This window comes from Physcomitrium patens, chromosome 12 (genome assembly GCF_059467195.1).
Source record: "Physcomitrium patens ecotype Gransden chromosome 12, ASM5946719v1, whole genome shotgun sequence".
Lineage (NCBI taxonomy): Eukaryota > Viridiplantae > Streptophyta > Bryopsida > Funariales > Funariaceae > Physcomitrium > Physcomitrium patens.
This window is the reverse complement of record NC_143421.1, coordinates 1,067,392-1,092,605: the sequence shown is the minus strand read 5'-3', so window position 1 is coordinate 1,092,605 and position 25,214 is coordinate 1,067,392.

Here is a 25,214-nt window from a genome sequence, read left to right as displayed (position 1 = left end):
TATTAAGAATACTTCATTTAAGTCCTATGATACTTTAGAATTTGAGTTCAAGAACAACTTACTATATTTCAAAGATTTTCTATATATTCCAGAAAGCAAGGCACAATTATGTGTCCTTCAAGCTCATCATGATTTTTTCACAACTGGAAATTTTAGATACAAGAAGACTTTAGAGCTAATATCAAGAGATTTTTGGTAGCATTAAATGTAGATGGCATTCAAAGACTTTGTACAATCATGCGATATTTGTTTAAGATTCAAAACTCCTTGCCATCAATCTTATGGACTTCTTCTATCATTATCAATTCCAGAACAACCATGGTCTTTTGTTTTTATGGATTTTATTATAATTCTTTTAGTCTTAGGTTCATATGACTTTATATTTATAATTATATATTACTTCTCTAAAATGGCACATTTTATACTATATATAAAATTTATTTCAGGTGAAGAAATAGATTAGCTTTTTATTGACAATATCTATGGCTATTATGGATTGCCAAAGGATATTATATTAGATAGAAAGATTCAATTTATATCAAGATTCTAAAAAATCCTATTCAAAATTCTAAAAGTTGATATAAAGCTCTCTTTAGCTTTTCATCTTCAAATTGATGGACAAACACAATAGGTGAATCATGTCCCAAAGCAGTATTTGAGGTGTACCATCAACTATCATTAAGATGATTGGACAACTCTTTTACCATTAGTAGAATTTGCATACAATAATTTGATACATTCTTCTATTCATTAAATATTTTTTTTGCTAATTATAATTATCATATATGACTTGATACTTTTGACTTTTTAAAAATTGATAATCTTGTAGTAGAATATTTTACAAATCGTTTGCCAAAGCTACCTGTAACAATCAAGACTCAATTAAAAGAAGCTCAAGAACAATAAAAGTTCAATTCAAATGCCTATCGCTAAGAGCAACCACAATTGAATATAGGTGATAAAAAATGGTTACTTTTTTGCAATATTGAGACTACTCATCTTTGTGATAAGTTGGACTATTGTAGGTTGGGACCTTTTTCTATCTATGAACAAATCAATCGTATTGCTTATCGATTACATCTATTGGAGTGCATAAAGATCAATCCTTTATTTCACATGTCTCTTCTTGAATTATATAAGATAGTGAATTTTGTGGAAAGGACATGTTGTTCTTGAGGATCTTCACCTCTTCTTATAGATGTAGATAATAATTAAGAGTTTGAAGTTGAAGAGGTCTTAGATTTAAGGTGGTGTCAAAATTGGTTAGAATATCTTATTCATTGATATGGATATGATACTAAAGAATGCACATAGGAGTAAGCAAAGAATCTTACAAATATAATAAAGAAAGTTGAAGCCTTTCATCAATGAAATCCATCAAAATCAAGATAAAGAATAATAAATCTTTGTAATAAAAGAAAGAAGATCAAAAGAAGATAACATTCTACCTTCTATCTTTCTTTATAATTTCTATATATTTGTGATGTTAAGGAGATGGAGAATCAAAAACCAATAGATTCAACTTAAGAGCTTTTATTTGCGGACTTACCAGATGAGACATTATGATTGTCACAACCATCAAGATGATAAAATCAAGATGAAGATCCTCAAGAACAACATGCCTTTCTTTGAATAGATGATAAGATATAATATATTTGGAATGACGACCTTGGAAGAGACTTCTACTATTTGATGATTTTATTAGAGGTAGCAACAACCCTAAATAGTATTTCAAATGTTTTATTTGAAAAAAGTTTTAAAGTCCCAAAAAATGACCAAATAATAGGATGATTTTTTTACCCTAGTATGAGACACTATCGATGGCTGAGAAGGCCAATTAATCATCTTCAAAGAAAAAAAAGATTGGAATATGTGGCAAATATAATTTTCCACATTTTAGACTTTTTCAACATATGAAGACCGGTCTTTGTGGAACTTATTGTTAAAAGAAGGGATAATGTCATGGATATATATATTTATACCAATAATTACTTATATAATTAATTAGAAGTAGATAAATATGGATTAATTTCATAAAGTCTTTTAGCAAAGCTTTTTATAAGCTTCATAGATGTGGTTTTGACTTTAGATGTATTTATAGGATAAAAACTTGGCCAATAAGTTAAGCACATGTTGATAGCTTATGAGACAAGTTAACTCTATGTAATAGCTTGTGTAACAAGTTAATCATACATAGATAACTTGCCTTGCAAGTTAAGACATGTGACTAGCAAAGTCAATATTTTTTAGAGGTCCTACAAGATATCGCCATGTCACTCCTACTTAAGAGTATATATAGAAGTAAGAGTAAAGTCATCTTCATTTATATCAATGCCATTCGAATCCTTAGTCTTGTTTCAAGACTTTCTAGTTTTTTTGTTTTTAGCAATAGCCATTATAATTAATATTACATTACCTTCTGAATGGCTTTCTAGTTTTCTATAATGACATAAGAGTGTATCAAGGATTCTCTTTCTTGAGATTTATGTCTTTGATAATAATTCTAATCTCTAATATGGCCTTCAGTAGTCTCCTTGAAGTACATTGAACATGATTTTTGATCTATAGGATTAAAGATTTTTATCATTCATCTTTGTTCATCCATATGGATGCCTTCACTATTCTTTTTACAACCAAAATTCCTCTCCAGTCTTTTTTCTTATAAGATTTGTATGATACATGTCCTAAATATTACATAAAAGAATTAAAATATAACTTCAAGGATCACCAATGTCTAAGAAAGGTGATTCTAAATGTATAAAAGTTACTATCAATAATATCAATTTCAAAAGTCACTATAAAAAAAATAAAATTATATAAATTCAAATAATAATCTTTTAAAATAGCCTCCTTTGAGGATAGTAATCTAATTATATTCTATAATCAATTAAAGTCTAAAAATAGGGCTCTCACCATAGTCCTTAATATATTATATATTAAATATATAAATATATTATTTTCACATGGTAGTCAAATCACAACATGACAATGATAATTAGATTTGAAGCACCTTCTAAATAATGATGCTATTCTTGAAATGAATCCATAATTGCAAAAAATTCTTTATCATGGATTTTGTAGTTAATCTTGATTGTTAAAAAATTTCTTGAATAAAAAGTTATAAGATGGAATTTCTCATTAGCTCTCATTTGTGAAAAATTGCATCTGTAAGAAAGTCTAATGCGACTATTTTCATGAAGAATGCCTTGAAAAAAATCAACGCGATATGAGATTGGTGCAAAATCAAATGATATCTTCAAAACTTCAAAAGATGCTTCAACTTCTTTGCTTTACTCTATCTTGTCTTTGTAAGTCAGACATATAAGAAGAGTTGTCACTAGAAAAAAGTTTTTAATGAAGATCTGATAATAATTACCAAATCTTAAAAAAAAAATTCATATTTCTAATTATTTTTTAAATCTTCCAATTTATAATAGTTTGATACTTCTTGAGATCCATTATAAGGCCTTTTTTGAAAATAATATATTCTAAAAATTCAACTTAAGTAGTTTAGAATATATACTTTTTTACATTGGCATATGATTTTACATCTCTCAATTTTTGTAATATATAATGAACATGAAGTTCATATTCTTTTATATTCTTAGAATAGATTAAAATATCATCTAAATAGAAAAAAAAAATTATCAAGAAACTTACAAAAAATATCATTCATGAGATGTTAACAAGTAACTAATATATTTGTGAGTCTAAAAGCCATGATATTATATTCAAAATGTGCATATCTAGTTTGAAAATGAGTCTTCTATTCATCTTCTACTTTATTGCCTATTTAATTGTATACTTTTCATAGATCTATTTTTGTATAGATCTTTGTTGGATTGAAGTAGTTAAAAAATCTTAAAATTAAAGATAAAGTGACCTATTTTTGATAGTGATCTTGTTAAGTCCTTGATAGTCTATCTTCATCCATATAAATCTATCTTTTTTCTTTCTAAATTAGATAGGATTGCTTACTAGAAATTTTGAATTTGATATGAAATTCTTAGCTAAGTTCTTATCAATATATTTTTTAAGTTCAGCCAATCAATTTTGCAATAAGTTGTAGAATGGGCCAAATGGAAATTGAACTCTTTCTCAAAAATCAATTAAATAATCATAGGCTTAATATTCTAGAAGAATATTGGCAATCTCTTTTTCAAAAATATCATGAAATCTTGATATTGATTAGGTATACAACTTGATGTCTTTTTACCATAAAAAATAGGTATAGTATATATAATAAAAGTTGATCTTTTTTTCATTGCATGTATGAAAACTCTTGTACCTATTAATAAGGGTTAAAATGTACTAAACTTATATATTTCTACTTGACTAAAAAAAATTGAATTAAATTACAAAAAAAAAATAAGGTTACAAAAACAATCAAGAAATCTAATCTATTTGAAGGATATATTTTTTTAGCCATGATAATCCTAAAACAAACAAGATGAAAAGAAATCTTATCATATTAAATATTATTATGCTATTATAAACTTTAATTGCTACATCTAAAAGAATAATTTTATGAATAATATCTCTAAAAGATAATAAATGGCCATTTATGACTTTAACATGTATATGTGTGATGGACATATATATTCATCTCAATAATTACTTATATGATTAAGTAGAAATAGATAAATATAGGTTAATTTTATAAAGTCTTCTAGACAAGCTTTCTAGAAGCTTCATAGATGTAATTTTGACTTTAGATGTATTAGTAGGATAGAAACTTGGCCAATAAGTTAATCATGTGTTGGTAGCTTATAGAACAAGTTAACTTCGTGTAGTAGCTTCTTAAACAAGTTAATTATGTGGTGCATACATAAATAACTTGCCTTGCAAGATAAGACATGTGGCTAACAAAGTCAATATATTTTGGAGGTCATATAGGACATCACCATGTAGCTCTTAGTTAAGAGTATATATAGAGGCAAGAGTGAAGCCTTCTTCACTCTTGTCAATGCCTTTCAAGTTCTTAGCCTTGTTTCAAGACTTTTTAGTCTTCTTGTTTTTTGACAATATCCATTCTAATTAAATATTACATCAACTTTTGGATGACTTTCTAGTTTTCCTCAATGATACAAGAATGTATTGAGGATTCTCTTTCTTTGAGATTCATGTCTCTGACAATATGTTGAATTTTCTTGATTAAAAATATTTCTTATTTTTTAAAAAAGTCATTATTTATAAAATAAATTGATGCTACAAAATCTAATAATATAAAGACTATAATTTTTAGGTCTTAAATATACATCTATTATAAAATAAGGTCAGTGATGTGAGGACAAAATATATCTTTTATTAGATGTTGCACATGATTTCAACCACATGGTCTATATTATAACTAGAAAAATTTATTTTTTGATACATTGTCTTCTTTAGTAACCATGCTCCTTATTTTAAAATTGCGTTGCTTCTTTAGAAAATACTAAGCAGTGAATTTAACTTCTCTTCAATATAAGCAAAAATCTTCTTGACAACATCAATTTTTTTCTAGCTCAGTAAGAGGTTTAAAACATATTATATCAATTTTTATTATTTCCAACTTTGATGATTAAGTTTCTGAAAGCTTAAGAATTGTTGTAATTACTTGACTTCTTTTTCTTCAATTAAATCTTTATTCTTTATATCTTTCAAATAGTCAATTGTAGGATATAATGGCTTGAGTAATAAATTATTTTAAAGAATCTATTTTTGAGATTGTTAATAAGAAATCTTCGACATCATCCCTTATTTCATATTCAAATTCATTAATAAGAGCTTTGTAATTCTTATCCATTTTGCAAGCAAGATTTTGGAATTTAGTAGTATTTACAATGGTTGACTATAATCTTTATCATAAAAATAAGTTCTGTAGTTGATATTGGTGATACATGAAATTTCCATCATAAAAGTATTAACAAGCTCATGAAGATCTACAATAGTTGCAAATCTATTCTTATTTCTATTAAGTATAGTATCTATAATTTTTCCTTCTATTTCAAATTACTTAATAAATCTACAAGTTAAATTAGAAGAAGATAATCCACAACTTCTAATATTAAATGAAAATTTTTACAAAGAAGGGTGATCTACTCTCTTTAAGAAAAAAATCAAAGTTAGAAAATTAATCTATTTCTTTAAAAGTAAATAGTCTGTAACCTTCAAAAGACAATAATTGAGGAAGATAATTCACTCACTTTTAAAACAAGACAAGAATAATGAGTTAGCACTTTTGTCAAATTATCAAAGATATAAATCAAAACAATAAGAACATTAAAACATTCTTATATAATATAAGAAAATTAAATATTTACTCAAAAAGTAATATAGTATTAATATTAGAATAATTATTATAAAATATAAGAAAAATATGAACACTTGAAATGAGACTAAAAATAAAAAATATACTAATAAGAGTAAAGAAGGCTTTATTCTTGCCTCTATATATATTTTTTAATTAAGAGCTATATAACATCATTCTATAAGACCTCCAATACGTGTTCAAATTGCAAGATATATGTCTTAATTTTCAAGGCAAGTTTTCTATATGTAAACTATATAGTTAGCTTATTCTACAAGCTATCAATATGTGTGACACATTGTCGTACTGTAATTACTTATAGTATGTAAAAATTAATTATAACATATAATATGTTCATAAGTATTGATATATGTTAGAATGGTTAATAGATTAATTTAAAGAGAGTGGATTTAAGAAACTTTATTTTAAATTTTATCTTTTTTGATTATAATATTTCAAAAAAATTATAAGACCTAAATGTTTAGTATAAAGCCTTGAGAGGAGATTAGAGCCTAAAGAAAAAAATCTTAAATAGTAGAAGGCTTATTGGGAAGGATGAAAGCAAAGAATGGTTGGATGAAGGCAAGGAATGAGAATTTTTATTCTTATTGGTCAAAGGCCATGTCAAATGGACTTCAAAGAGGCTTCCCGAGGCCTTATTAGGAATTAGGGGTTTTTTTTTGAAGTCATTCGAGCTTTGGAGGCTATGATCATCAAATTTAGGTTTTTGGATATGGATTGGATTCAAATTTTGTGTAATTTGGAGTTTTTATGAAGGAATTATTGGCACTCAAAGTTAAGGTTTTAACTTCATGTCTATTGTCACTCTTTGGTACATAACATACGTTTACAGAGAAAAACAAAGAATCGGCAATTAGGTTTAGAGAGAACACTTTTTCAACTACACTTTTCATATACTATTTGATGAATTTGAAATTTGGATGAAGAGTTATAAAGAGTTGAAGTCAGCACATCCAAATCAAAGATAGTAAGTAAGTGATTTTATTCATAGTAATGGTTTGAGCCATATCTTGAGTTTGTAGAAGAAGTTTTGGCTAAAAAATTTTAAAAAAAAGTATATAATTGTGTTAAAAAGCTATATAAATAAATTTTATTGCATTTGGATGTTTAGTTTGTGTGATATGAAGAAAATTACACAGGGGTGTATAAAAACTAGGGTTTAAAGCTACTAATAGGATTTTGGTGATATCTTAAGATCTGCAATAAATTTATAGTTGAAATTTTGTGTGACACTTGATAATAATATATTAGTACTTCATATAAAATTTGAGTAAGTTTGGACGGTTGAATCAAGAAATATAAGATATTGAAGTTTGGGAAAATTTTCACATAAGGGTATATAAGATTTTAGAGGATTTTATCATATTTTGGATGTTGTTGGTTAGTCGAGGCTTATGTATTTGGTGTAATTGCTCCAAAAAAGGAAATTTTACATATAAACTTAAGGCTTCCCTTATTTTGAAGTTTGATTTAGCAATTAGTGACAGTTAGGAGTCCAATGCTTTCTTGAGGCAAACTCTCTCTACTCTGACAACATGGCTAATTTATAACCTACAAACATAGATAAAGTCAAAGTTCTATTTGTCAAGCTTTTAGGAAGCTTCTTTAGAAGATATTATGAAATTAATCTACTATTATCTACTTCTACCTAATAAAATAGGTAATTAATAGAACAAATATGTATGTTAGTAATAGTATATTATAGCTTTTAATAAACTCTTTATTTAAGAAATAAAGTGAGGTTCTAGAATCTAGTAAGGTAGAAGCTTTGTAATGTTTAAATCTTAAATTAACATCTATTATAAAACAAGAAAAAGATTGTGAAGAAAGAATAAGACCTTCATTGGATGTTGTATAAGATTCTTGTTGAATGGTTTCTATTGAAGCTGGATATTTATTTTTTAATCTATTATTTTTTTTGATAATCATATTTATCATTTTGTGGTTGCATCACCTCTTTGAATAATGTTGAGTAATATGTTTAGATTCTCTTTAATACAAGCACAATCTTTCTTGTCTATAACAAGTCTTTTTTTTGCTTAATAAGAGGTTTAAAATATACTACCTGAATTTGCATATCTTCCTCTTTCAAATGTATGTATTGAAAAGATGTTGGTGTTGCTGAAAAATTATAAAAAAATTGAGGCCTACTTATGTGACTCTTAAATTAAAATTCAAAAAGTTGATTGTTATACTTTATATTAAAGTCAATTATTTTAATCAATTTTTAAGGATCAAATTAGTTGAGCATCAATTTTTTTTTCATAATATAATCCATAAAAAAATTGGCTTATGAATGTAATATCATTCTACTTAATATAAGTTGCAAGTTATTAAAATTGTAAAACATATAATGTTATTGATCAATTAGCTTATTATAAAATATAAATTTTTTTAGTTATAATATAAATTATATCATATTTTTTATATATAGATCAAAAATTTTATAAAAATAAACTTTAAATTATTTAAATTTGTATCTTATCATTCAAAAAAAGATAAAAATCATAATAATATAAAATCTTAGAGTAGTATATTGTAGAATGGATAGGATATTTTCTATTTTATAATACATACTATGTAGGATTAAGAAAAGCTAGTAAACTAATGAATGGATATTTTAGAAGGCAAGATGGATGATATAGTCAGAAAAAGTAATTATCATTGGTTGTATAGTGGTTGGCATTTTGAGGAAAAGCATAAATAATTTGAAGAAGAAGTAAAAAGGGCCAGATTGTGGTAGTCATGAGTCAAGGTAAGCTTACTGCTACCTCTTTGTTTCTTTTTTTTCTTGTAAAAGAAGAGTAATGGATAGAATTTGAATAATGTTTAGTAAAATTTTGGAATAAATTAAAATTTGATTTAGATGACGTCAAATGAGAAATTCAATTTATTGTGTGTTGAATAATTAGTGGAAGATTAGAAAGTTGATAATTTAAGATGTTTGTGAAGTATGGATATAACTGGAAGAATTATAATATATTGAATATTGAAATTCAAGAAGAAGTATGTGGAGTCTAAAATTGTAAGAAGCACATCACTAAGAATGACAATATAGAATTCTAGTGATTGGATTATGAAATAATTTATTCAGTCTTTTAAGATAGTATAGTATTATCTATTATTATCATAAGTTTGGAAAGGAGAGTAGATAGTAAATACATAAGTTAGAATTATTGATTGCAATACTTTCTTTGATAGAATGCGGAAGACATATTGTAGAATAGATATTAATTCATTTTTGAAAGATATTGGTAAAATATATTAATAGTCCATATAATAAGAAATTAAGGAAGACAGATGAATAATTTAGTTCTTAAAAGCGGTTAATTATAGAATTACGGTTAGAATCTGGAGAATCAAGGGGAAGTATATAAGAATTATAGAAGTTAATTAAGGTGCCATCGCTGTGATAGTTGTGAGCCAGAGTAAGCTTGGTACTACCTCTTTTCTTTTGTTTGTTATTTTCTTTGAATAAGAGGATTGAGAGTTTCTGAGTATTATGAAGTAAATTATAGAATGGAAATATGATTGGTATTATTTGAGAAGAAAAAAGATTGAATGCTGAAATTTGATTGTAGTTTAGCAGAGAGAATGAGTCTGTGTTTGTGTGAAATACCATAATATAAATGGCACTTTTGTGTAAAGAATTCAAGTGATTGGAATGAAGGTAATTGTGTGCTGAAAGCTGTGAGGGCGCAATATTACAATTGGAGATTATGAGGGTGAATATATTAGTGGAAATAGCAGTTATTGGTATGACTGAATTGTTGTAAGGAAGAGACCGATAAGGTGAAAGAGGAGATTATAGTTTCCTTATGTGTATAGATATTGGAAATAAAGACGATATATTCAACAGGTAATTGATTGTGTGACCGTAACGTGAATGCTTAAGCAACTAATCATTCCCCGTGTTTGAATCTCCCTATACGGATTTATTCCCATTAGATTAATTTGGAATAAGTAAAATGAGCAATGACATTTTGTGCCGCTGCCGAGGAGCGATAATAGCTTTGAGTGTTAGGAATTAATTACCAAACGTGTGAAAAAATTGGCAATGGAAGACGATTTTAGTAGTACTTGAAGCAAGATTATGGTTAATAAGAACGAGAGCATTACGTCAAGGAAAATAAATCAGTTGAGAGAAAGACTGGGAAGAGCGTAAGGAAAGAACTTGCTTAGAGAAGAGCAAGAACATAATTTTAAAAAGAAACATCGATAGAATTGGATTAAATCATGGTTGTAAGCTTATCGGCGCATCCAAATATATTAAGAACCGGATAGATTGTTAATTCTACAGTCGTATATATCGTTAGAAAAACTGCTAAGAACACTTGCGGAAAATTTTGTTAACATTCCAGTAGAAATCTTAAGGTCGTTAACTAAAAGAGCAGGAGGTGTAGAAGAATTTGGTATTCCATTGGATATTTTTTCAATAGAGGGTACCGCTGAAACGAGCAATAGTGGCTCTTCAGATTGACACAAATTGGTCGCTAATAAAGATAACTATATTATATTTCAAAATCCAACGTTTTTACCTGTAATTCAACTAATAAAACTATTTGTAGAAAATAACAGCAAATTGAGGAGCAATGAGAGCTCGGAAATTAGAATAAGAGAAAGGAGAGATTATTTTAAAACAGAGTTTAGTAGAACAAGAAATTCAATGGCGTCAAGAGGACCAGTTGTTTTGATTGTAGTACAAATGGATGCAGTAGGCGATCATATGACTAATGGCGTGCCACAACTTACTTTTTGGAGATTTCCAGATGCGGATCTCGATCAATATTTGTCTCAGTTTCTTACAGCATATGTAGCTAATAATGGGAGAACTGAAGATATTTGGTTGCAATGGCTGCCAACGACCTTAAAAGACATGGCATTTGAATGGTACAACTGCCAATCAGTGGGTCAATTTTCAAATTGGGAAGCATTGAAGAATACATTTTTATCTCATTTTCGGCTAATTGGTTTTGAGGACCACCTTCGAGAGAGGTTAATGAATAGCAAAATGATCCTAGGAGAGGTGGTGGAATCGTACTATGGCCGAGTGGCTGATATACTCAGTAAGTGGCTGAATCACCAAATGTCGGAGGCATTTATCTTATCCATATTAATCAATGGTTTGCATCTACTAGAGCTAAAAATATTTGTGAAGGAAGCTCAAATCGTTACGGTGGCTACGTCCCTTAATAGAGCCAAGGTTTAAGAGAAATGCCATTATGATCAATTTTTAACTACGAGAGCCACGATGATTCCAGTTCAAGGTAGTTATCAAAATCTGACTTAGAACGAATCAGTGTGTAGTTATCCATGGATGTTAGAAACAGTGGCCAATTCCAATACCAATATTCAAGGGCCAGTTAATGTCACCCCATTACAAGTTATACCACCAAACATGACAACAGCGTATGCTCCATATTTTTTGTATCAACAACAAGCGTTAACTACGACAGAGATACCAATAATGCCAACCCTAAAAGATTCCAATGAAATCTTATTATTGAATTTGACGAAGAAAATGGATGAAATAGCCATCAATAAGGCCAAAGATAAGGAGAAGAAGCAAAAGCCTACCAATACTAGGACCAATGTATGGTACAGTAATTGTAAGGGCCACGGTCATTTTGTAAGAGAATGCCCTTTACCCTCACAAATAATGGGTCAATGTACATATTTTTCGGAGGAAAGTACCAAACAGCAAATTGTTGGAATTGGCAAAGATAACAACAACAATATATTAATCAGACCATGATTCCACCAACCTAGTGGGACGTCAATCAAGTACAAATGAATAATAGGTTTGGCTAGAATGGAAATCGAGCGAATAAACAAAACAGGAACTATTCCAATTTCCTAAACTCTGAATTTTTCGAAGAAGGTATATCCAATACTCACAGATTGGCGATGAACCAATCAGGATACCATCAATATCTATCCATGACGAAGCCAATGCCAAAGTCTACAGTAACAATAGGTCAATCAAGATTCTTTATTCATCCGACATGGAACAGACCTAGCTGTTATATACCAGTAGAGACACCCAATATCCCTGAAGGAGCTGGCAAAGACCACTTTATTGCTATCATTGCAGACAAATCAGGCATTGTGTGAGTGAATGTCTTAATCCAAGGGCTAGTGATGACTATGCTCCAATATATAGAAATTGTAAGCAGTCTGGTCACACTTATCAGCAGTACAATATGCTCTTTAATTATAATAATCGGGACCAGCAAATGCAAACAAGCCAACCGGTGGAGGACAAAGGTCCTATTCAACGAGACTCACTAGTACATCATGTCGAGGTGGTGAACGCAGTGCTTACCAAAGGCCAACAAAAAGACAAGAATCTAATTCAGGACCTGGATGAACCAATTGCAGGAGAGCAAGTAGCGCCGTCCATGGAGCTAAATGAACCAATATCTATATTGAGATGTATCTCAATATTGAGACCTCAACAGACTGAGGAATCCAATTCGGTTCCATGTGCCAATTTATTGAGACCATCAAGAACGATCTCAATTGACCAACTACCAATACATGTACAGCCCAATAAAAGATCTTACGCATTAAAGGAACCTTTAGTGGTAGAAAAGTTGGCGAAGTTACCAGTAGCAATCCCAATTACAAGGAAGGAATTATTGCCGAACGGAGTAAAATCAAAATCAATGAAATGCAAAAGAACATTGGAAATTACTCTCAATATGGAACCCTACGACATTTTGAAGGATTTGGATGTTATTCACCCTTCAATTACAATGAAACAACTTTTGGCTGTAGCACCGGAATGTTGATCTACATTGAATTTAGCGCTAATACAACAAAGATCTCATACTAAAGAAATTTATGAAGTTAGCTTAAATCTAGATCCGGAAGCATCAACAATTGATGTATCAATCAATGGCATTTTAATTCTAGGGGTACAAGTCGATGGTGGCTCCAGTGTAAATTTAATGAACGTGGATATAATAGAGGACTTGGATCTAAAGCAATTGCTACCTACGACATTGGTCTTGCAAATGGCAGATCATAGTCAGATAAAGCCAATGGAAATCTTACGAAATATTACCACTGTAATCGCGAGATTGACATACAAAATTGATTATATTGTATTCTGATTATAAAGTTCTATGTTATCGTATTCCATTTTATTAGGCAGACCTTGGCTTTATTAAACCAAAGCTAAGAACGATTCGGGCCAAGGCACATTGACAATTGGAAAAGGCCGGGACCAGATTATTCTACAGATGTATCCGGTATAATATCATAGAGAATCTCAATTGTCATAATCAAAATTTACATTGGACAATAAGAGTCAATCGATTAAGAAAGATGCTGATGTTATAGGTTCACCATAATTTAGGGTAGGACAAAATACTTCAACAGCAAAGATAGGAGTCTACCAATGTGGAGGTCTCGGCAAATATTTACTACATCAAGAGGATGCAACTAACTAGGATCATGCTATTGCCAAATCGATGAACAATTTTGCAGTCAATAGAGTCAATACATTAGAACCAGATTTGGGTGGTTCTCATATGTCGAATAATACAAGATATTCAGATCAGGAGAAAACAATTAAATCAAAGGTTGTTGAAGACCCGGTGTATTAATCCATTAACATGGGCACCAACAAAATGCCATAGCTAATTAAAATATATGTCGGTATTATAAGTACAGAATTGGATGTTTGGAAACAGTTTTTTGTCCATCACAAATTTGCCTTTGCGTGGTCGTATGCGGATTTGAAATAGATTCCAGTTGACATGTGTGAGCACCATATTATTTTGGAGGAGGGTGTTACGCCAATTCGTCAAAGATAATACCGGCTTAACCTAAAATATTTTTTTTTAGTAAAAGAGGAATTTGATAAACTTCTCGATGTGGGTTTTATTTATCTTGTTTTGCTTAGTGCATGGGTTTTTTCAATCGTGATGGTGCCAAAAAAGAATGGAAAAATCCGAATTTGTTAGGATTTTTGGAAACTTAATACGGCCATCAAGAAAGATTACTTCCCATTATCTTTCACGGAGAGTATGGGTAACATGTTGTCATTATCACCAAGTAGTAAAAGAATAGGAGTAGGGCACCAATTAAAGTCATTCTATGGTGTTGTTTTGGGTTGGTTGGAGTGCCATTTTCTTGTATTTCTTGTATTTTTGAGAGCAATAGTTCCAGTTAAGAGTTAACAATGAGGAGCCTGTCACAAGTGTTGATTGAAGATATTCCAGAATGGATGAGTCAGTAGTAATAACGATTGGAACTTTGAGATGTCCAGATCTTGAAATTGGATGCTCAAATCTGTGTACTGGGTGAGTATAATGAACACCTTTCAGCTCAGTTGAGGTAGGAGCCGATGGAAGGATTGGAGGAGGACGAAGATTTGCAGTTGGAACTGGAATCGATAGAATCAATAACAGATACTGTGGCAATTGATTAATTAGATAGGCTAGAGGGATCGTAATTTTTATAGAGTTTTGTTAGATAATTTTTAGATAGATATCAATTGAGTATTTGTGAGCATGTTGCACAGATAGGAGCGGGGCTATGTAGAATAGATATTAATTCATTTTTGAAAGATATTCATAAAATATATTAATAGTCCATATAATAGAAAATTCAGGAGGATGGATGAGTGATTTAGTTCTTAAAAGTGATTAATTACAGAATTATGATTAGAATCTGGAGAATCAAGAGAAAGTATACAGGAGTTATAGAAGTTAATTAAGGTGCCATCACTGTGATAGTTGTGAGCCAGAGTAAGCTTGGTGCTACCTCTTTTCTTTTGTTTGTTATTTTCTTTGAATAAGAGGATTGAAAGTTTCTGAGTATTATGAAGTAAATTATAGAATAGAAATGTGATTGGTATTATTTGAGAAGAAAAAAGATTGAATGCTGAAATTTGATTGTAGTTTAGCAGAGAGAATGAGTCTGTGTTTGTGTGAAATACCATAATATAAATGGCAGTTTTGTGTAAAGAATTCAAGTGATTGGAATGAAGGTAATTGTGTGCTGAAAGCTGTGAGGGCACAGTATTACAGTTGGAGATTATGAGGGTAAATATATTGGTAGAAATAGCAGTTATTGGTATGATTGAATTGCTGTAAGAAAGAGATCGATAAGATGAAGGAGGAGATTATAGTTTCTTTGTGTGTTCAGATATTGGAAATAGAGATGATACATTCAAGAAGTAATTGATTGTGCGACCCTAACGTGAACACTTAAGCAACTAGTCATTCCTTGTGTTTGAATCTTCCTATACGGATTTATTCCTATTAAATTAATTTGGAATAAGTAAAACGAGCAATCACACATATAGCATTTGTATGTATTTTAGTTGATTAAGAGACAGTTAATTTGTATGACCTTAATGTGAAAACTCATGTAGATAGTCTTTTTCCATGTTTATATGTCCTTATACATGTTTATTCCGATTAGATTAGTCTAGAGTAAGTAAAATAACAATCACATTTTGGCACTACTATTAGAGAATTGACAATAGTATTGAGTGTTAGGAATAAACTACCAAACATGTGATTGTAGATGTTACACAAAGAGGTTACAAAATTAATGTTGATTCAAAAGTGAAGCCAAATGTGTAATTAGATTGGAGATGGAAAGTAATTTCAATATTATATGATGAAAGATTATGATTAATAAGAATGAGAATATTGTACTAAGAAAAATATGCCAGTTGAAAAGAAGACAAAAAAGAACATAAGGAAGAAATTTGTTGTAGGATAAACAAGAATGTAATCCAAAAAAGAAGCATTAAAAAAGTTAGATTAAACCATGGTTGCATGCTTATTGGTATATCCGAGCATACCAAAAACGTTACAGATTGTTAATATTTTAGACATATATATTGTTAAAAAAATTACTAAGAACACTCGTTGAAAATTTTATTAACAATATAGCGTATCTCTTGAGCACGTTAACTTAAAATGAAGGAGGTATAGAAGAATTGAATATTCTATAAGATACTTTTTTAAAACGCAAGTACAGCTGATTCTAACAAGATTGGTTCCTTAGAATGGCATAAATTACTTGTTAATAAGGGCCAATTTAGTATGTTTAAAATTTGTAATTTTTACCTCAAATGAAATCAAAAAAATTATTTGTAAATAATAATAGCAAATTGAGGAGGCCTAAAAGTCTAAAACAGATGGTTGGAGAAGGCAATGTTTATTTTAATAAGAAATTAAGTGGAACAGTGTCATCTTCAATAGCAATGGAGGCCCAATAATTTTGATTGCGGTCCAAATGGATGTAGTGGATGATCATACAACTAGTATAACTCTATTACTTACTTTTAGAGGTTTGCCAGGTGTAGATCTAGATCCACATTTGTTCCAATTCTTGATTGCATGTATAACAACTAATGGTAGAATTGAAAATATTTGATTGAGGTGGCTGTCAATGACTTTGAATGATACACTATTTTAATGGTATAATTGCTAGCTTGTGGACCAGTTTCTTAATTAAGAGGCCTTAAAAAATACATTTTATATCCATTTTTGATCTACTAGATTTAAAGAACATCTCAGAGAAAGATTAATGAATAATAGAATGGTACTAGGAGAAGCAATGTAGTCATATTATGGTCGAGTAGTAGATATCATTCGTAAATAGCCAAATAACCAAATGTCCGATTTGTTTGTTTTGTCTATATTGGTTAATGGACTATATCTACTAGAATTGAAGATGTTTGTAAAGGAGTCCCAATCAGCCACTGTTGCTTCTTCACTTGATCATCTTAAGGTATGGAAAGATTGTCATTATGACCAATTCTTAATTATAGGAGCCACAATGATTCTATCTCAGAGAAGTTATCAAATGTTAGCTTGGAATGAAGTGGTAGATAGTTATCTAAGAATGATTGATTATAATACAAATCTTAATCTATAAGAAATAATTAATATTGTATCATTACAAGCAGTACCATCAACAACAACAATTCCATATTTGTCACACCTCTTATATAAAAAATCAATACCTACGAAAGAGTTATCTAATAAAATAATATCAAAGGATCTAAATGAGGCTTTATTATTAACTTTGACAAAGAAGATGGACGAATTGGTTGTTAATCTAGCAAAAGATAAGGAAAAGAGGCACAAATTGACCAATATTTGTCCTAATATTTGGTACAATAATTATAAAAGATAATGCCATATAGTAACAAAATATTCTTCACCACCTCAAATAATTGTATAATGTACATTTTGTGGGAGTAAGCATGCCACCATCAATTATTGGAATTTACAAAAGCAACAATACTTTGGTAATCAAACTATGATTCAATTGACTTCGTGGAATGTTAATCAACTTTAGATATGAAATAGGTTTGGCTGGAGCAAGAATCATTTGAATAAATAAAATAGGAATTTTTCTAATTTTTAAAATTCTAAGTAAAACCAAAAATGTGGACCCAATTCTCAATGTACTGAGCAAAATGAGCAAGGATATTCCCAATATCTACCTTCAAAAATCAATTTCAGATTCTACAATATCAACTAAATAGCCGGGATCATTTATTCATGCAACTTGGAATAGGCCCAATCATTATATACTAGTAGAAACAACCAATATTCCTGATGGAGTTGGAAGAAGATCACTTTGATGTTATTGTTGTAGATAGATAGGACATTAATTTAATCAATGTTCTAATCCAAGAGCGAGTGATGAATATGCTCTAGTATGTAGAAATTGTAAGCAGTCTAGACACACATACCAGCAGTACAATACTCCATTTAATTTCAATAATCGAGATTAGTAGATATAATCGAGCTAGCAGTTAGATGATAAAAGTTGTGTTCAACAAGAATCCCCAGTACATCAAGTTGAGGTAGTTCATACAATGCTTACACTAGATTAGCAAAAAAAGAAAGTCTCAATTCAACAATTAGATGCACCAATTGCAAAGAACTACTTTATATTAATAATGGAAACTCCAAATTTAATACATGTATCAAAAATATTATCAATAATGGGACCTAATCCCTTTCCACAATCCAATGATGTTCCTAGTACTGAGGTATTGGTTCAACCTAAACCAATATCATTATCTGAAAAGTTCTAAGAGCCATCTCACACATTAAAAGATCTTCTTTTAGACAGACATACCAAAAAAGTTCATTCAACTATTTCACATCCGAATTCCATAAAGAAAGATATATTATCTCAAAGAATTAAGTTGAAATCCATGAAAAAGAAGAGGGCCTTGAAAATCACTACTAATATGGAATCGTATGATATTTTAAAAGATTTGGATGTAATTCAGCCCTCTATTACAATGAAGCAACTTTTGGTAGTAGCCCCATAATGTTGTTCTATATTGAATTCCTCATTAATAAGATGTAAGTCTTGCAATAGCAAAATTTGTGAAATTAGTTTAAATCTCAATGTAGGAGCATCAATTATTAGTGAATCTATTGATGGTATTCTTATTTTCAGAGTTCAAGTGGATAGTGGTTCTAGTGTGAATCTAATAAATTCCAATATGATGGAAGACTTATACTTAAAACAATTATTACCGATGACATTGATATTGAGAATGGGAGATCATAGTCGGATGAAACTAATAGATATCTTTTGTAGTATTGAGACTATAATTGCTAGAATCATATACAAGTTTGATTATATTATTTTTAAATTATAGAGTTTCACATTATCCTATTCAATCTTATTGCATCAACTATAGCTACATCAAACCAAAGTTAAGAATGATTGAGGCTGTAGAATAGATATTGGTTCATTTTTATAAGATATTGGTAAAATAGACTAATAGTCTATAGAATAGTCAGTTTAGGAAGACATATGGTTAACTTAGTTATTAAAAGTGGTTAATTATAGGATTATGGTTAGAATCTAGGAATAAGAAGTAAGTATATAGGAGTTGTAGAAGTTAGTCTAAGTGCCAGACTATGATAGCCATGATTTGGGGTAAGTTTGGTGCTACTTCTTTGTCTCTTTGTTTCTTTGTTGTTGAAGAATAATTGATACTTTCTGAATACTTAGAAGTGAATGTGTAGAATAAATCACAAATTGATTTATGAATTATTGATTATGTAATTGAAGTACTGAGTGATTGAATTATATGAGGAGTTATTGAAACATTATGATTGTTGTTTATTGAGAGCTGTATGTGTTTTGGACAAAGAAAGTTGGTGATTATAGAAATTATGTGAATTCAGATTGATTGAAGTGAAGTCTATTATTTTTGGTATTAGATGAAATCATGTATTTTGAGCGGTCTTTTGAGAGTGCAGGGTTGCACATTATTGTTAACAATTGATGAAAGAGTATTATTACTAAGAGAAAGTATTGTAATATTTCTTGGTGTTTTAGTGGTTCAAAATACGATTAATTGTGTGATCCTAACAAGTAAAACTCATGAACTTAATCTTTTCCTATGTTCGAATTCTCCTATACAGGTTTATTTTGAAAGAAATTGTAGAATAAGTAAAACAAAAATCACATTTTGGCCCCACTGTTGGAGATAGACAATAGCATTGAATGTTAGGAACTAACTACTGGTTTAGTTAAATGAGAGATAAGAAGAAAATTCAGTAGAATATAATGAAAGAGTATAATTATTAAGAATGAGAACTTAACAATAAAAAAAATGCTGCAGTCGAAAGAAAGAATAGAGAGATCACAAGCAAGAAATTTGTTGCGTAATGAGCAAGAACGGAAGTTAAAAAGGAATCATCGACAAATTTGGATTAAACCATGGTTACATGTCTATCGGCATATCCGAATATACCTAAAAGTTGATCAACATCAAATATTTCAAAAGTTTATACTGTTAGAGAAATTGCTAAGAGTACTCGTAGAAAATTTGGTCAATAGACCAATATTTTTCTTGAGGCCGATAATTATGAGTCAAGGAATCACAAAAGAAATGGGTACTCCATTGGATACATTTTCAATAATCAAAGCTTCTAATTCCATCAAAATTGATACTGTAGAGTGGCATAAATTACTAGTCAATAAGGGCCAATTCAATGTATTTCAAAATCCATTGTTTTTACCTCTAATTCAACTGAATAACTTAATAAAAGATAATAATAGTAAATTGAAGAAACTTAAAAATTCAAAACAATCAATTGGAAAAGATGCCAATTGTTTTGATAAAAGATTAAGCGGAACATTGTTCTCTTCAATGATGACGGGTGGTCCATCGGTTCCAATAGCAGTACAAATGGGTGACGTGAGCGATCACACAACGAGCATGGCTCCATTACCTATTTTTAGGGATTTTTCGGTATTATGTTGTAACATGATTATATGGTGAAACATGATAATATGGATCTTATTATAGAAGAGTTAAGTTAAAAGGTAAAATATGGATAAAAGATATGGTGGTAGTAAAATTTTAGTAATAATGATGCCTTTTTAGAAAAGTGACTTCTACTTATTTTGTAGGTCCATAAATAAGGCAAAACAAAGTAGATTGGAAAAATAAATAATATAAGCATCTTTAGAAGGAAGTTAGGAGTAAATCTTAGCAAATTTTACTTAGAAAAACTAAATATTGATACTCGAAGAGGGCCGGTTATAAATTAGGATCGAAATCAGACTCTGAGGCACAAAACTGAGTCTCGATGACGACTCTAAAACTCTTTGGCAGATTGGAGAGTGGGGTTTGATAGAAGATTAAATAAGGTTTCTATAAGCTTTAGTTTTGGATGATTTGGATCTGTATTGACTTTGTAAAAGCTTTGCAAAGTCAAAGATTGTTTTGGATGACTTGGATTTTTTGAAATAAAATAGGATTCACATTTTGGATGATTTTAAGAATTTTGTAATAGATCTATAAATGAAATTTTGTGGATTAATGGTTATAGTTGTGTTCAATATGTTTTGTGAATTTGAGCTTGATCTAATAGTTAAATTGAGGGTTATTAAGATTTAAGTGAGTCAAGGTCTCAGAGAATAGAACTTTAGCTCTAGTGAGGTTTTTTAAGATTTCTTGCAGTCTACTAATTGGATTGGAATAAAATTTATGTGAGAGAATATTAGACTTGTTTTTCTATGTGTATAAGAATTTTGAGATCAATCAAATAGTGAAAAAGAGAGATATTGGCTCTAGGAGATTGGCATCAAGGTTGGAAAAGGAGGTCAATCAATACCCAAGCACATTTTTGAGGTTATCATCTATTTGGTAATTTCGATCCTTTTCAAAAAAAAAATTGCTTATTTTCAACTTAGTTTTTAAAAAGTGTATAAAATTTGAGTTGAGATCAATAATTTATTCATTAATTATTGAGGTTTGAATCTGTTGTGGAAATTACTAGGGTTTAGAGTTTGGTTAGGATTTCATTTAGGATTTGATTTAGGATTTGGTTAAGATTTGATTAAGGATTTGTTTAGGATTTGATTTAGGATTTAGGATTTTATTAGGATTTATTTAGGATTTAAGATTTAGTTAGTTTTGGCCTAAAGTTTGAATGAAGTCTAATAGGATTTTAACTAGGATTAAATTAAGATTGAATTGAGATGTATTTGAAATATATTTGTGATCATACTTATATTTCTTTAAGATTTTTTATTGTTTCTTTGGAATTTCTTTGAGGTTTCTTTGAATTTGATTAAAGCTTATTTAGTGTTATTATGATCTAATTAGAATTTAGTTAGTATTCTATTATAGTTAGGATTTTGTTGTAGCAATTTCTATTCTACCTTCTATAGTCAGGTACCCGAAGCATTCTCAAGCAAGACTTCATGTATTATGATACCGAGTGCGGATCTTGATCAACATTTGTATCAGTTTCTGATAGCATATGTAGCTAATAATGGAAGAACTTAAGATATTTGGTTACGATGGTTGCCAATAACCTTGAAGGATACAGCATTTAAATGGTACAACCGTCAACTAGTGGATCAATTTCTTAATTGGGAAGCATTAAAGAATACATTTTTAATCCATTTTTGCCGAATTGGCTTTGAGGTTTGATTTAGAAAAAGATTAATGACTAGTAAAATGAATCCAAAAGAGATAGAAAAATCATACTATGGTTGTGGCAAATATACTTTGCAAGTGGCCAAATCACCAAATGCCAAAGGCTTTTGTATTATCTATATTAATCAACAGATTACACCCACCCGAAGTAAAAATGTTTGTAAAAGAGCTTCAATCAAATACGGTAATTACATCTCTTAATAGAACCAAGGTTTGAGAGGAATGCCATTATGATCAATTTTTAACTGCGGGTGCTACAATGATTTTAGTTCAAGGTAACTATCAAAATCCGACTTAGAATGGATCAGTGGGTAGTTATCCACGGATGTTAGAAACAATGGCCAATTCCAGTGTCAATATTTAGAGGTAAGTTAATGTCACTTCATTGCAAGCTATACTACCAAACATGATAATAGCGTATGCTCCATATTTTCCATATCAACAATAAACGGCAGATGTACCAATAATATCAACTTCAAAAGATTCCAATGAAGCCTTGTTATTGAATGTAACAAAGAAAATGGAAGAAATGGCCATTAATATGGCTAAGGATAAGAAGAAGAGGCACAAGCCTATCGATACTAGGACCAATGTATGGTGCAATAATTGTAAGGTCTATGATCATTTGAAAAAAAATCCCCTTCACTCTCAAAAATGATGGGTCAATGTACATTTTGTGGAGGAAAGCACTTAATAGCTAATTATTAGAATTGGCAAAGGCAACAATAATTCAATAATCAGACCATAATCCCATTGACTTAGTAGAAAGTCAATCAAGTTCAAATAGAAAATATGTTTGGTTGGAATAGAAATCAATCTAATTGACAAAATCGAGCATTCAATAACTTTCAAAGTTCTAATTTTAATCAAGAGTCTACATCAAATCCCAAAAACTATGATAAGGAGCAACAGAGGTATCAACAATATGCTCCATTGATGTCGTGTTGTGTTTCGGCTATTATATGAAAATAATGTAATTATGTACTTAATATATAATTTATTAAGGAACATGGTGAGAGCCATGTTAGTAGATTTTAGTTGGTTGTAGAATATAATTTGATTATTATCTTGAGAAGAGGTTGTTTAAAAAGATTACTATAGAACTTATATAACTTTAATTTTCTTTTGATAGTGGCTTTTAAGATTGGTTTTGGTTGATAGTAACTTCTAAATATTTAAAGTCATCTTTGTTAGACATTGGTGACCTTTGAAAACTTATTTTGATTCTTTTATTTGGTATTTAGATCATGAATTATATAAATCTTATAAGAAAAAGGATTGAAGAAAGGTTTTTGGTAACAAAGAGAGTAATTAGAGTACCAATATAGATGAATGGAGATGGATGATGAAAATCTCCATTCCTATTGATCAAAAATCATGACCAATGGACTTTGAGGAGGCTCCTTGAGGCCATATTAGGGATTAAGATTAGTTTCTCGAGGCCATTCGAGCTTTGAAGGCTAGGATCAACAAATTAAGATTTTTTGCTATGGTTTTGGTACAAGTTTTGTATAGTTTGGAGTTTATATGAAGGAGATACAAGCTCTTAAAGTTAAGGTGTTGATTTGAGAGCTACTATCACTCTTTTTGGCATAATGCATATGTACAGATAGTAATTGAGGACCGGCAACCTCTACTAGAGAGAGCACTTTTGTGGCTACACTTTTTATATACTGCTTACTAGATTCCAAGTTGAAGTGAAGGAGTTATTGGATTTTGAAGTCAGTACATGCAATCTAAGGGTAGTAAGTAACCCGATTTACTAATGGTTGTGTCTTTGTCAAGGACAAGAACTCGATGAAAAAACAATTCAGACAAGTGAGCCTTCACTCAAAGAGAGGTAACAAAATATATATAAACAAGTATATATATTGAAAGAGAAACTGGAATGGCTATTGCCAAAAGACAAGAAAACTAGAGACCCTTGAAACTAGACTAGAAGCAAGAAAGGAGTTGACAAGAGTGAAGAAGCCTTCACTGTTGTCTCTATATATACTATCTAACTAAGAGCTACGTGGCGATGTTCTATAGGACCTCCAATATGTGTTGACTTTGTAGGGCACATGCCTTGACTTACAAGGCAAGTTTTTCTACGTGTGGGCCACATAGTTAACTTGATCTTCAAGCTAACAACATGTGTGGCACATGGCCAACTTGTTGACCACGTTTCTAATCCAAAAAGTCAATTAAAGACACCTATGAAGTCAAAGCAGCGTCTAGGAAGTTTTTAGAAAGCTTCCATGTTAAATATTATAGAATTAACTTACTTTTACCTACTTTTACTTACTTCTACCTATTTCTATATGTAATTATTAGCTTATATGATTATGGCAGTGACAGTCTTGAACTATATCTTGAGCAATTTGATAAGATTTTGGCTCAAAATTTCAGGAAATGTGTAATTTCATGTTAGTAAACTTTGTGCATAAGTTTTATGACATTTGATTATTGGATTCTTGAGATATTAAGAAAATAGTGCTTAGGTGCTTGAAAATTAGGATTTAGAGCGTCTGCTAGGATTTCTTAGATGCTAGAAGATTGAGAGTGAATTTGAGGTTGGTTTTTTTTTTTTTTTTTTTTTTTTTTTGTAATAAAATTTAAAGGTGAATTCTACCTATCCCATAAATTTTTGAGACAAATTAAACAGTTTGATCAAGAAATATGAATTTCTAAAGTTTAGAAAAAGAAAACCTTTTGCGAGAAAAATATGTTTTGAAGGGATTTTGTTATAATTCGAGTTTTATGCAAAATAAAGGAGTTTTGAAGGCTAACATAAGATTAATATAAAGGTTTAAGCTACACTCTCTATAGCTAGATGCCCAGTGTATTCCTAGATAGCAAATCACACTATACGACACCGCTTTATTTATTTTTTTGTACTTATTTGTCAATCTTTAACAAACTTACTAAAAAAACCTCCATCAGGTGGGACTAGTT